Source organism: Sceloporus undulatus, chromosome 1 (genome assembly GCF_019175285.1).
Source record: "Sceloporus undulatus isolate JIND9_A2432 ecotype Alabama chromosome 1, SceUnd_v1.1, whole genome shotgun sequence".
Lineage (NCBI taxonomy): Eukaryota > Metazoa > Chordata > Lepidosauria > Squamata > Phrynosomatidae > Sceloporus > Sceloporus undulatus.
In genome coordinates, this window is record NC_056522.1 from 2462383 (window position 1) to 2473755 (window position 11373).

Consider the following 11373-nt stretch of genomic DNA (forward strand, 5'->3'; position numbering starts at 1 on the left):
TATCCAAGGTGCTGGACATATTTCAGGAATACTGTTCAGCACTCTGGACAGCTCCTTTGAAATTCAGTACAGCCTGGGTTGTATCCACACTGCAGATTTAATGCAGTCTGTCACCGCTTTAAATCCCATGGCTCCATGCTATAGAATCCTGGGATTTGTAGTTTTCTGTGATGTGTAGCCTTCTTGAGTGACACAATAAACTACAAATCCCTGGATTCCATAGGTTGGAGCCATGACTGTTAAAGCACTATCAAGCTGCATTAATTGTGCAGTGTGGCAGCAACCCTGGAATGGGTTTGCCACCAGGCATCACTAATACGTATGTTTTTGGAAGGGCATTATCCTAACAAAACTACATTATAAATAGAAACATTCAATTGAATAGAAGCTGCCTCTCAACATTAATCAATTTTCAAAGAGCCTGGCACCCATCAGTGATCCTTATGTCCTGTCTTTCCATCACCTCTTTCAGGAGCAGAAATAAATTTTGCAAATTGGGGGGGGGGGGAAAGGAGCATAAATTATGGAAAATTAGACAAGCTTGTGCCAGTTGAGTGAATTTGCATTGTGTACGAAGCATGCAAACTTTGTTTGTGTTGTGGCCTTTCTGTCCCTCCCTGCTGAGTTCGGATGTTGTTTAAAATCTCTCTTTGGGTGCATCTACACTGTAGAAATAATCCAGTTTGACACTACTTTAAGTTCTGTAGCTCCTATGGAATCCTGGGATTTGTGGTTTTACAAGGTCTTTAGCCTTCTTTGCTAAAGAGTGCTGGTGCCTCACAAAACTACAAAATGCTAGGATTCCATAGGATGGAACCATAGAAGTTAAAGAGGTGCCAAACTACATTATTTCTACAGTGTAGATGCGCCCTTTGAATGTATACTCTTGCTCCCTTTCTACTTCCAATCTGTTTGCTGTGGTTTTCTGATCCAAATATCCTTTTATCATCTACGTATTAAATTATGTCTAATCCTCCCCTACATCCTTCGGTCTTCGGGTAGAGTACAATAAAATCCATTTTAAAAAAATTACAGTGTGGGACAATAAAAGATCATTTGCAGTCTCCAAACACAATACACAAATTAAAATTAAGTGTACAAAGTGGAGAAAATAATTTGACTCCATATGGTGAATTTTATGGCAGGGCTGGGAATCATCCATCTTTGAGAGGTTGATGGATTGCATTTTCCAACAGTCAAAGCCAATAATAGAGAATGCTGGGAGATGCAGTCCAGTAACTTTAGGATGTCTGCATGGTTTCCATTTCTGTTTTATGGGGCAAAGGGAGTTGCATAGCCCATGTTCCAGGTCTGAGATGTCTAGAGGGAGGTTTTTGTTGTTGAAGCCAAACTGAATCATTTAACCTTTTATATTTTCAGAGATACGGCTAAAGGGAAGGAGAAAAAACATCTCCATTTGCCGTTCAGGTATTGCGATGCTTCTAACACTGCCTTCTTACCGATCAATTCCAACTTAAGTTTCTAGTCCCTAAGCACAAAACTCCACTTTTTAAACCCCATTTATGAACAGCTCTGTCAGGGATGATGGGAGTTGTGGCTCTTCACCTGGCCTGGAACTCACCACCTGGTTGAGCACCACGCTGACCAGTTTTGGCCAGTTGTTGTATCTTTGCAAGAGTTGCAGAGAACTGGCTGAAGACCCCGACAAACTCTCCAAGCCTTCTCACTCTTGCTTCCACAGAAGTCTTCCCCTTCTTCACCAGGGTCCTGCTGGTTCTTGTAGCTTCACCCAAGACACCAGACAACTCAGTAGTCTTATATAAAAGATCTACTTTATTCTACTATATACACAGCTCCAAACAATACTCAACTCCTCACTCTCCAATCCACTCTACAACCACTACTCCAACAATCCACTACAACCCACAAAATACATTGGGATGCATAGTCATTATTATAGTCAATGCATGGTACCACCTACTGTTGTCTGTTTCCACCCAGTAGGCGTGTACATCATTCTCATTGGTTCTCTTGGTTCATCCTACAATTAATGATTTCATCATCTCAGCCTTGACCACTTAACAATTGTCAGGAGTGTCCAATTATCCACTTTACATTTCTTGTCCTTGGCACTCTGGACCTGTTAATTGTATTACCATTTACACCTGTGTGGTTCCCAATTGGCTTCTGCTGAGTCACCCTGACTCTCACATACAAGTTTTATTTCTCTTACTGTATGTCCCATGTTGCTTTTTCCTTAACATTTATGAACAGCTTGAAGGTTTCTCTCTGTTTTGTGGTCAATGGTGAGAATCAGATTTCTAAACTGAAATCTGATTTATCTTCAGGTGATAATGAGAAAATACATTTCCCCTCCTTGTTGTTGTCAGCCTCCGGAAGAATTTGTGAAACCAATTCTTGTGCTTATCAATACACAGCATTTAAAATTACACTAACTCCTGCCTTGCGGCACCAGTTTTTCAAAGCTAGAGACACGTGATTTGAATCTGTGTCTCCTTTGTGTCTCTGTGTGTATCACAAAGACAACAGAAACATACATTCTGCATAAATTTTGTGCAAACAGATGGCAGAGGGTGAGATGTAAATGTCTCATTTTTGGTGGAAGCAGGATCTCTCATGAAAGCTTGTTTTGCTGAGATATGTCTGTTGCAGAAGTGTATCTATGGATATTTTATATTGATATTTGATGTTTTTAATCTGTTTTTTTCCTTTCTAGATGGCAATTTTATTTATTCCTCTTTTAATTGTTATTATCTTAGAATGTACGCCTTGGGCAGGCTTTTATCTACTCCTAATTTTACCAACTTTGTACAGCGCTGTGTATAATTACAGCGCTATAGAAATAAAGTTTAATAATAATAATAATAATATGGAGCTGGCAAAACACTGGCACTGCCCACCAAATGAAAATATTATCCCTTCCCCATGAAATCTTTCTTCAGTCCCAATTTCTGGCAGAGCAGAGAGTTTTAAGGCTCCTCTATTTACTCTGTCTGCATTCCCTTTTCTTTGGATGCTTAAACTCTGGAGACTGAAGGAAAATTTGGAAGGGGGGCAAAAATCTTATTTAGGGGAGCAATGCCCTCATCCGACTCTCCTGGCCTGTTGTAGCCATAAATATAAACTCTATTCTGCTTTGGTCAGGCCTCACCTGGAATACTGGAAGGGATCCCAAGGGCCACCCAGTCCAAGCCCCTTCTTCTTTCATGCAGGAAGAGATAAAGGCCTAGAGGTGGAAGAAGGGACTTCCAAGGGCTACCCAGTCCAAGCCCCTTCTGCCATGCAGGAATACATAGAACTGTAGAGTTGGAAGAGACAGTCCAACCTCATTCTGCCATGCAGAATTAGATAAAATCCTAAATTAGATAAAACCCCAGAATCCTAGAGTTGGAAGAGACCCCAAGGGCCATCCAGTCCAACCCCATTCTGCCATGCAAGAACTCAAAGCATTTCCCGACAGATGGCCATACAATCCAAGCCCTCCAGCCTCTGCTTAAAAACCTCCAAAGAAGGACAACCCACCGTTCTCCAAGGCAGCAGTCTCTTCCACTTATGGTCAGAAAGTTCTTTCTAATATTTAGGTGGAATCTCTTTCCCTGTAGTTTGAATCCATTGCTCTGTGTCCTTGTGTCTGGAGCAGCAGAAGAAAAGCTTGCTCCCTCCTCAATGTGACACCCCTTCAAATATTTAAACATGGCTCTCATGTTGTCATCCCTTAACCTTTCTTTTCTCCAGGCTAAACATACCCAGCTCCCTTGGTTTCCTGTGTCAGTGGAGTGGTGAATCCATGCCAGTCTGTAGTCCAAACTTCATAGGAGTTTATTTGAGGAGCTATGTTTAGCAGCACAGATAACACCTTTACATTTCACACTGAGTGGATTTATTGCCCCACTGACATGCAGCCCACCAAATGAGAGCAGGGGAAAGAAGCCAACATGGTCCAATGGTTAGAGCTCTAGATTGGGAATTGAAGGATCCAGGTTCCCATCTCCATTGACCCATAACACTCATTGCCTGTTTTCAGGCAGGCTTTCTGTCTTAATCTACCTTGCATGGTTGTTGTGAAAATAAAATAGGAAGAAAAGGTGAAACTGTGTGTATGTGAGAAGGCGGAATTCAACATAACAGGTTGTGTTTATTTGCTTGATGGTCACTTTATGAAGAATCGTCCTCAGTCCTCATGAATTTTTGATTTTTAATCTTGTTTTTCCCTTCCCCTTTTCTCCCTGAATGGCTGCCCAACCATTTCAGCAAAGGCAAGGACAAGACTCACAAGTAGGTTGTGGTTGTGGGTTTTTTTCACTGCCTCTTTTTCTGTTGGACCTCTCTTTCTCCGTCTGCCTCTTCAGCTTTGTCCTTCTTCAGAATGAGCTTCATGGAAGGATAGGAACATATTATTATTATTATTATTATTATCATCATCATCATCATCATCATCATCATCATTCTTTCCTTTCCCCTAAATTGGGACTCAGAGGGGCAGAACAACAAAGTAATCTCTGCAAATGTAATCCTCTCTCGGCCATGGAAACCCAATGGCTGGCCTTGGGCAAGTCACACTCTCTCAGCCTCAGAGGATGCCAAGAGCACAGAGACACCGGAGAGGGCATTTGAATCTTTGTGGTACAATCTGTATATCCTTTGTGCATGTGAGTGTGTGTGTGTATATATCACAAAGAGGACACATGCATAAATTCTGCAAAATTTTGTGCAACAGATGGTAAAGAGTGAAATGTTGATGTTGCATTTTTCTTTTGCTGGAAGCAAGATCTCTCCTGAAAGCTTGTTTTGCTGAGATACGCCTGTTGCCAAAGTATAGCTATGGAGTGGGCAAAATAATGGCACTGCCCTCCCAAATGAAAATATCATCCCTTCCTTCCTGAAATCATTCTTTAGTCCCCAACTTTCTGGTATTCCTGAGAGTGAGGCATTAAAATTTTTTTAAGGCTATTCTATTTGTCTTGAGCTTGGACTGGATGACCTCTTGAGATCTCTTCTAACTCTGTGATTCTATGATACAGTGTAGATGCACCCTCAGTTATAATGTACACTTGTCCCTCCACATTCACTGGGTTTAGGGGCATAGGACTCCCATGAATGTGGAAAAAACACAAATAACAAAACCACTATGTTTTCACCTGAGAGAAGATCTCTCTAGGAATCTCTAGGTTCTCCACTGCAACTCTGTGGTAAACATCTGCAAGATGTTTACCATAGAATAGTGCTGGAGGAACTACAGATGCCTTGTGGAGTGTTCTCTCGAGTGTATTTTGGAAACCCACACAAACCAAAGATGGGCATAATGTGACCTGTGGGTAGCATTCGGCCCCCAGGACTACCTTTTGTGGTTCCTGAAGCTTCCCATCTGTCCTCCAAATCTTCCTCCATCCTCCCCAAATTAGCATAATTTTTGGATGATCTTTGCCCCAAATCACAAAGAAACCCCCTCTGTATCCTAGAATCCCACCACAAACTCCTTGTTCTGCTCTGCAGTCCCTCTCCAAATGGAGACAATGTGGCTGATTTGGGGTGGTATGGCCTATGGGGAGTTGCCCACCCCTGCAGTGAACTATGGCTACCAGATTCTCCCAGGAAAAGAACGACGGGAACAAAAGCTCCCTGGCATTTTGAGCCCTGTCCCATCAGCCACACATGAAGGACTGAGACCCTTAAAAAGATAACCCCTCACCTCATAATGCATTCCTGTCCATTATGAAGCCAGATTAAGCTGTGAATAATTCATCGGCAACCCGCAATCTGATCCGGGCTGAGCATCCACCTGGAATGGAGGCAGAACAGCAACTTTGCAGTCACGCTTCCATCTCTTTCAGTCCGAACTCCACGGCCCATGAATCTCAAGATCTGTTTTCTTTTTCCAAACACTGATTCCGGGATCACAGGTAGAAAAGGCCAGGGAATCCCAGATACCTCAAAAGTGGTGGCTCCCTAACCAAATCAGGCACATTTCTGGCCATGTATGTGCCTCAGGAGGGAGGGCGAGCGGCATCTTTGGTGGCTCCTGGAATGGTGTGCCATCCAAGCTCAGATGTTCTCATCCAATATTCACGAAGGGGAAGGTATCAGTTCTCCACCGTCGCATCTGTCCGGCTTCCCGTCTGCACTATTGCTTCCCTCTCCACAACATTAATTTTTGAGGGTGGCAGGGGGAAAAAGAGAGCACCAAGGTCTGGTTTAATGCCCCCCAAGAGCCTGAAAACAGGGTGGGAAAAGGTGACGGATCGGGGACACTTTGCTCCACCTTGAGACCAGGCACCCTGCTTGGCTAATCTGCCCCCCGCCCGCCCATCGCTACTGGGATGGGAACTGGGAGACATCGATAAGGTCTCCGAATCTGCCTTACCTGGGACAGGTAAGCGATTGCCTTGGTGTGTTGGTCTTTAGCATGTTGATGCATGGTGCTTGTGAGGTGACAGAGCATAACAAGGTCATGGGCAAGAACAGCTGGGGTGCATTTGCCTTTTGTGTGACCTAGAGTCTTGACCGAGAGTCAGCCTGTTTTCAGAAGGCATTCGATTGAGTCGTGGCGAATGGTGGCTTCCATGTCAGAGGGATGGTCAATCCAGTTTCAACCCATGACAACCACCAGCCTCCACTGAATGCACAAGGGCTAATTGTTTCCAAGTGTTTCTTTACTTCCCAAACTGCCATCCCCATGAATAGTACTTACTCCTTAAGGGTTGGGTTCCAGGGACCAAAACGCAAATAATATTTATTATGCTTGAGGCACCATTTAAGTGCTGTGGAATAACTGGTGGGATGGATGTTTGGCTGCGGTGGTGGTTCTGTGGGGTGCTTGATTTTATCCCGGAGGGATGACCTGAACATTCACGAAGGCTCATGGGAGAATCCTGTTGTGTGACTGTACCACGTTCAGAATGCCACGTCGTAAAAGATAGCTTGTGAACAGGAGTCCCTTGGCTCCAGATCTCCCCATAGATGGAAGGGGACAAAACCAAAGGAGAGAAATAATTTAACAGGATGCTTCTCATGCTCAAGACCTGCCCTTTTTGTGCCTGGTTTTCACCCGGTTATGGCTGGTGTAAGTGCCCCTATTGTCCATCTCAACTCAGTTGCGTGACTCATAGGTGGCCACTTGGGGTCAACAATAGAGGAGCGTGGAATCAGATGACTGGTAGTGTGGAAGGAAGTTGTGTGGCCACCACCTTATTGCTGTAGACCCATTGGCTCCATGGGGTTTGCCAATCTGTTGACTCTCCATTCAGCTCCTCCTCCTCCTCCTTTGGAGGTCTTTAAACAGAGGCTGGATGGCCATCTGTCAGGTATGCCTTGATTGAGAGTTCCTGCATGGCAGATTGGGGTTGGACTGGATCAGGGCCCTTGCAGTCTCTTCCAACTCTATGATTCTAGGATTTTATGAACAGTGGATCCACTGTTTACTCTAGCTGAGATTACACCTTGCGCCTTAAAAGACTGTATATTCATGCCCAGCAGGGAGATGGATTAGATACCTTTATAGTCTCCTCCAACTCAATGATTCTATGTGAGCAGAAGAGAAAATTGGAGCAGGCACAGCTTGTCTCAAGCGTGGAGAAATTACATCATCTCTCTCTCTCTCTCTCTCATCTGGTTATAGCAATAGCAAGTACCTTTCTGTACTGCTTATCATTGCACCTAAGCACCCTCTCAGCAGTTTACAATGTCTTTATCTATATCACCTCCAGCCCACAGGGAGAAGCAATTAATTTTTTAAAAAATATTTTAAACACACATTTTGTTGTTTATTGTTGTGTGCCTTCAAGTCATTTCTGACCTGTGGCGAACTTAGCGTGGGGTTTTCATGGCAAGAGTTGTTTCAGAGGAGGTGTGCATGCTTTCCCCGAGGCTGAGAGCATGTAGCTTCCCCAGGGTCACCCAGTGGGTTTAATGGCCAAAGAGCCGCAATCCAACTCCCAAACCATTACGCCACGCTGGCTCTTGTAAAAACTTATTACAATACTCTTTTTTAAAAAAAAACTTTTAAAAACAGTCTAAAAACAGAATTCTTGAATAGTTAAAACAGAGGAATCCAAGCACTGAAGGCCATGCAGAAGAGCACTATGTTATCTGATCACATAAAAGCTTAAAAGCGATGGGCCAGCCTAGCCTCCTTGGGCAGGGAGTTCCAAAATTGAGGTGCTGCTACAGAAAAAGCCCTGTAATGCATACATTCCAGCCTCAGAAAAGTCTTTCCTATCCAATTTAAATGTACATAAACCAAAATTCCCAGAGTAGATCTTTGGGCTCACTACTTGGGGTTTTCCAAAGACCGACTTCCCCCCTTGGTAAGCCCTGCCTTCCCACACTTACATGCATTTTAAAAACAATTTAAGAGCATTTTGTGGCTTCCTGCAGCTGCTTTCTACCTTCATGAACTCAGATGCCCCCTCCCTTCTTCTCAAATTTAAAAGGAATGTTAATAATTCATCCATTAATTAGCTTTTCATTATGCATCAGTCAGAAGCCTGCATAGCGATCTCACATTTCACAGTCCAATTAAAAACTTAGTCCTGGATGTTGGACAATGTAGTAGCTGAACCACATTAAAAGAACCACTTATGCTTCCCTAGCTTGTTTTCTGCTGCTCCAGAGAAAATAGGACATGAAACCCCTCCAGGAAAAGAGATTCCACCTCAACATTAGGAAGACTTTCCTGTTCGACTGTGGAAGATTCTCCTTTGGAGATTGTGGTGGCATCTCCTTCTTTGGAGGTTTTTAGACAGAGGCTGGATGGCCATCTGTCAGGGATGGTTTGACTGTGATTTCCTGCATGGCAGAATGGGGTTGGACTAGATGGCCCTTGGGGTCTCTTCCAGTTCTATGATTCTATAACTTCCAAAGTGCCCCATCCAGCCAGTTAGCATTCTGGCTGCAGCATAACAACAACAACAACATCAATAATAATAATAATAATAATAATAATAATAATAATAATAATAATAAATTCTGGACCTTCTGCAATTTCTGAACAGTTTCCAAAGGCAGCCCCCATAGAACATGATACAGTAGTCCAGATGGGATGTACTCAAGGCATCACTAGAGTTGGTGTCTCCCAGTGTGGTAATTCATGGTGTCACACACAGACACTCATTGACCTCCTCCTGTTGCAGTATGGCATTGATGCTCTGTCTATGTAACTGGAAGGAGGAGCTGCATTGATGATCTCTATGGTCACTTGGTCAGTGTGACTGTGAAGAGGTCACTTCCCATCGTCTCCTATTCTGCCAGAAGTTAAGAATGTATGACTCTTTGTTCTGAGGTCTCTCTTCTCTTTTCATCACCATCCAAGATGGATTCAGCTACTACTAGGCTGTTATTCTAAAGATGTATTTTTCTTCTTCTTACTTGCATGCATGGAGATCAGCTTTAGGGATCTCTTTACCACAGTATAGTTTTCCCTACTGATTTTATCTAGAACCTAGATGTCTTATTTTTACCTTACTTGGATATCCTGCTTATTTACCAGAAGCCCAGATATATACCGATGGAGTAGATACTGCTGTTGCGATTAACATATAAATACGGAATTTACTATATATCGACCCCAGACTTTTCTAACATCTCCTCCCATCCTACACCAAGACAGAATGCTTACTCATGTTTTTTAAATACTAATTTAAAATACTAATAAATTGTAGTTCCTGTATATCACTGAATGTAATGGTAATAGCTGTAGAATCATAGAATCGTAGAGTTGGAAGCTACTAGCAACATTAAAAATTGCAGCTTTAAATTGTGATATCATACGCACAGAATAAATGTGCATAGTGTTGTGTGGGTTAATGTGAAATTTTGGTAAAAATGTGATGTTTTTAAAGAAAATTTAGAAAAAAATAAAAATAAATAAAATTGTATTAAAAAAAAAACACTAAAATTTAATTTTTAAAGAAAACCTGGGCATCGGTTTCCCTTTCTCCTCCACTGAGCCTCACCCCACGCGCCCCATTTCTTCAGCATACAGGCAAATGCCACAGCCCATTTCTGCCCAAATGCAGATGCTTGAGGAGCATTGGTGTCACTCCTTTTTAGGGTGTCATCTGGTGTGACCCATGCCCCTGCACCCCTCAAGTGACACCACTGCTCAAAGCATGTGTCATCATGGCCAGATCTGATTTCCAAAGAAAGGGACACAACTGGTGCACTAGTTTTACCTGTGCAAATGCAAATGCACTCCTGGCCATTGCTGAAACCTGGGCATCCAGGATTATAACTGAATCCAGAAGAACAGCCACGATGTGAGGCTGAGATTTCAGGATGCCTCATTTTAAGAAGGATGATTCTGACTCACAGCGACTCTGGGGTTGAGACACTTTCAAGACCATCTGTCCTCCACTGCTCTGCTCAGGTCCTGCAAATTCATGCCCATAACCTCCTTAAGAGAGTCCATCCATCTGGCATGTAGTCTTCCTTTATCTTCTGTCTTCTCCAGCATTATTGTCTTTTCTAGAAATCTGCACCTTCACATTATGTGGTCAAAGTACAACAGACTCAGTTTCATCATCTTGGCTTCCAGGGAGAGTCCAGGCTTGATCGGCTCCAGGACCCATTTGTTCATCTTTTTAGCTTTCCATGGGATCCGCAGCACTCTTCTCCAGCATCGCATCTCAAACGAATCGATTTTCCTCTGATCTGCTTTCTTCACTGTCCTTTCTAGCTGTCGCATTTGTACAGCTTAAAGTCATTACAAAAATGGGTGCAGGATGTAATACAATAGCAAACAAAGTTCATAGGTCTCACCCATTGGAAGCTGGTGTTCTTTCATCACTGACTATATGATTGTGTATTGCGGGGCCTCCATAATGCAAAGATATTACAGTGTGGATTGACATTTTCATGCTAGCAGTGTGCATTCCCCCTCTAATGATACAAGAGGGTGGTCTCAAGCATTGTGAGATGGCACCGTGATAGTAAAGTGGCATCAAGCCATAGTGTACATATAGTCATGGCTCAATCCAACAGCATCCTGGGATTTGTAGTTTGATGGTGAGATACAGTATGTGGCAACTTCTCCTTTCACACAACACATTTATAGCACTATGATGGTTAGGATTTGACAATCAAAGTTCCTGCCAAGCGTGTCAGTCATTTAGGCTTGCCTGTTGTGTTTTACATTACTGGATGATGGGATATGTCATACTGGTGATGCCAGGTAGAAGGAAATGGTTATCTGTCCTGAGGATAGCAAGTTAGTCAATGTGAAGGAGCAGTTAACCAAGGTCAGTTCCATAGGAATACCTAACAACAACAACAACAACAACACAGTTGACCCTCCTTATCCATGGATTCTTTATCCATGGATTCAAGCATCCATGGTTTTAAAATATTATATATATATATATATATATATATATATATATATATATATATATATAT

At 42.8% G+C, this 11373-nt stretch overlaps 2 protein-coding genes across 7 annotated transcripts in view; both read left to right on the plus strand.

The window, feature by feature from the left end:
- LOC121919802 (otoferlin-like) overlaps nt 1–11373 on the plus strand; it is a 243689-nt gene that overhangs the window by 94826 nt on the left and 137490 nt on the right. The window lies entirely within an intron of this gene.
- LOC121929589 (otoferlin) overlaps nt 1–11373 on the plus strand; it is a 104779-nt gene that overhangs the window by 4855 nt on the left and 88551 nt on the right. For all 6 annotated transcript variants that reach the window (XM_042465304.1, XM_042465330.1, XM_042465294.1 and 3 more), the window contains exon 3: nt 4234–4257. The gene's annotated coding sequence lies outside the window, so the exon portion shown is untranslated. The remainder of the gene's footprint in view (nt 1–4233; nt 4258–11373) is intronic.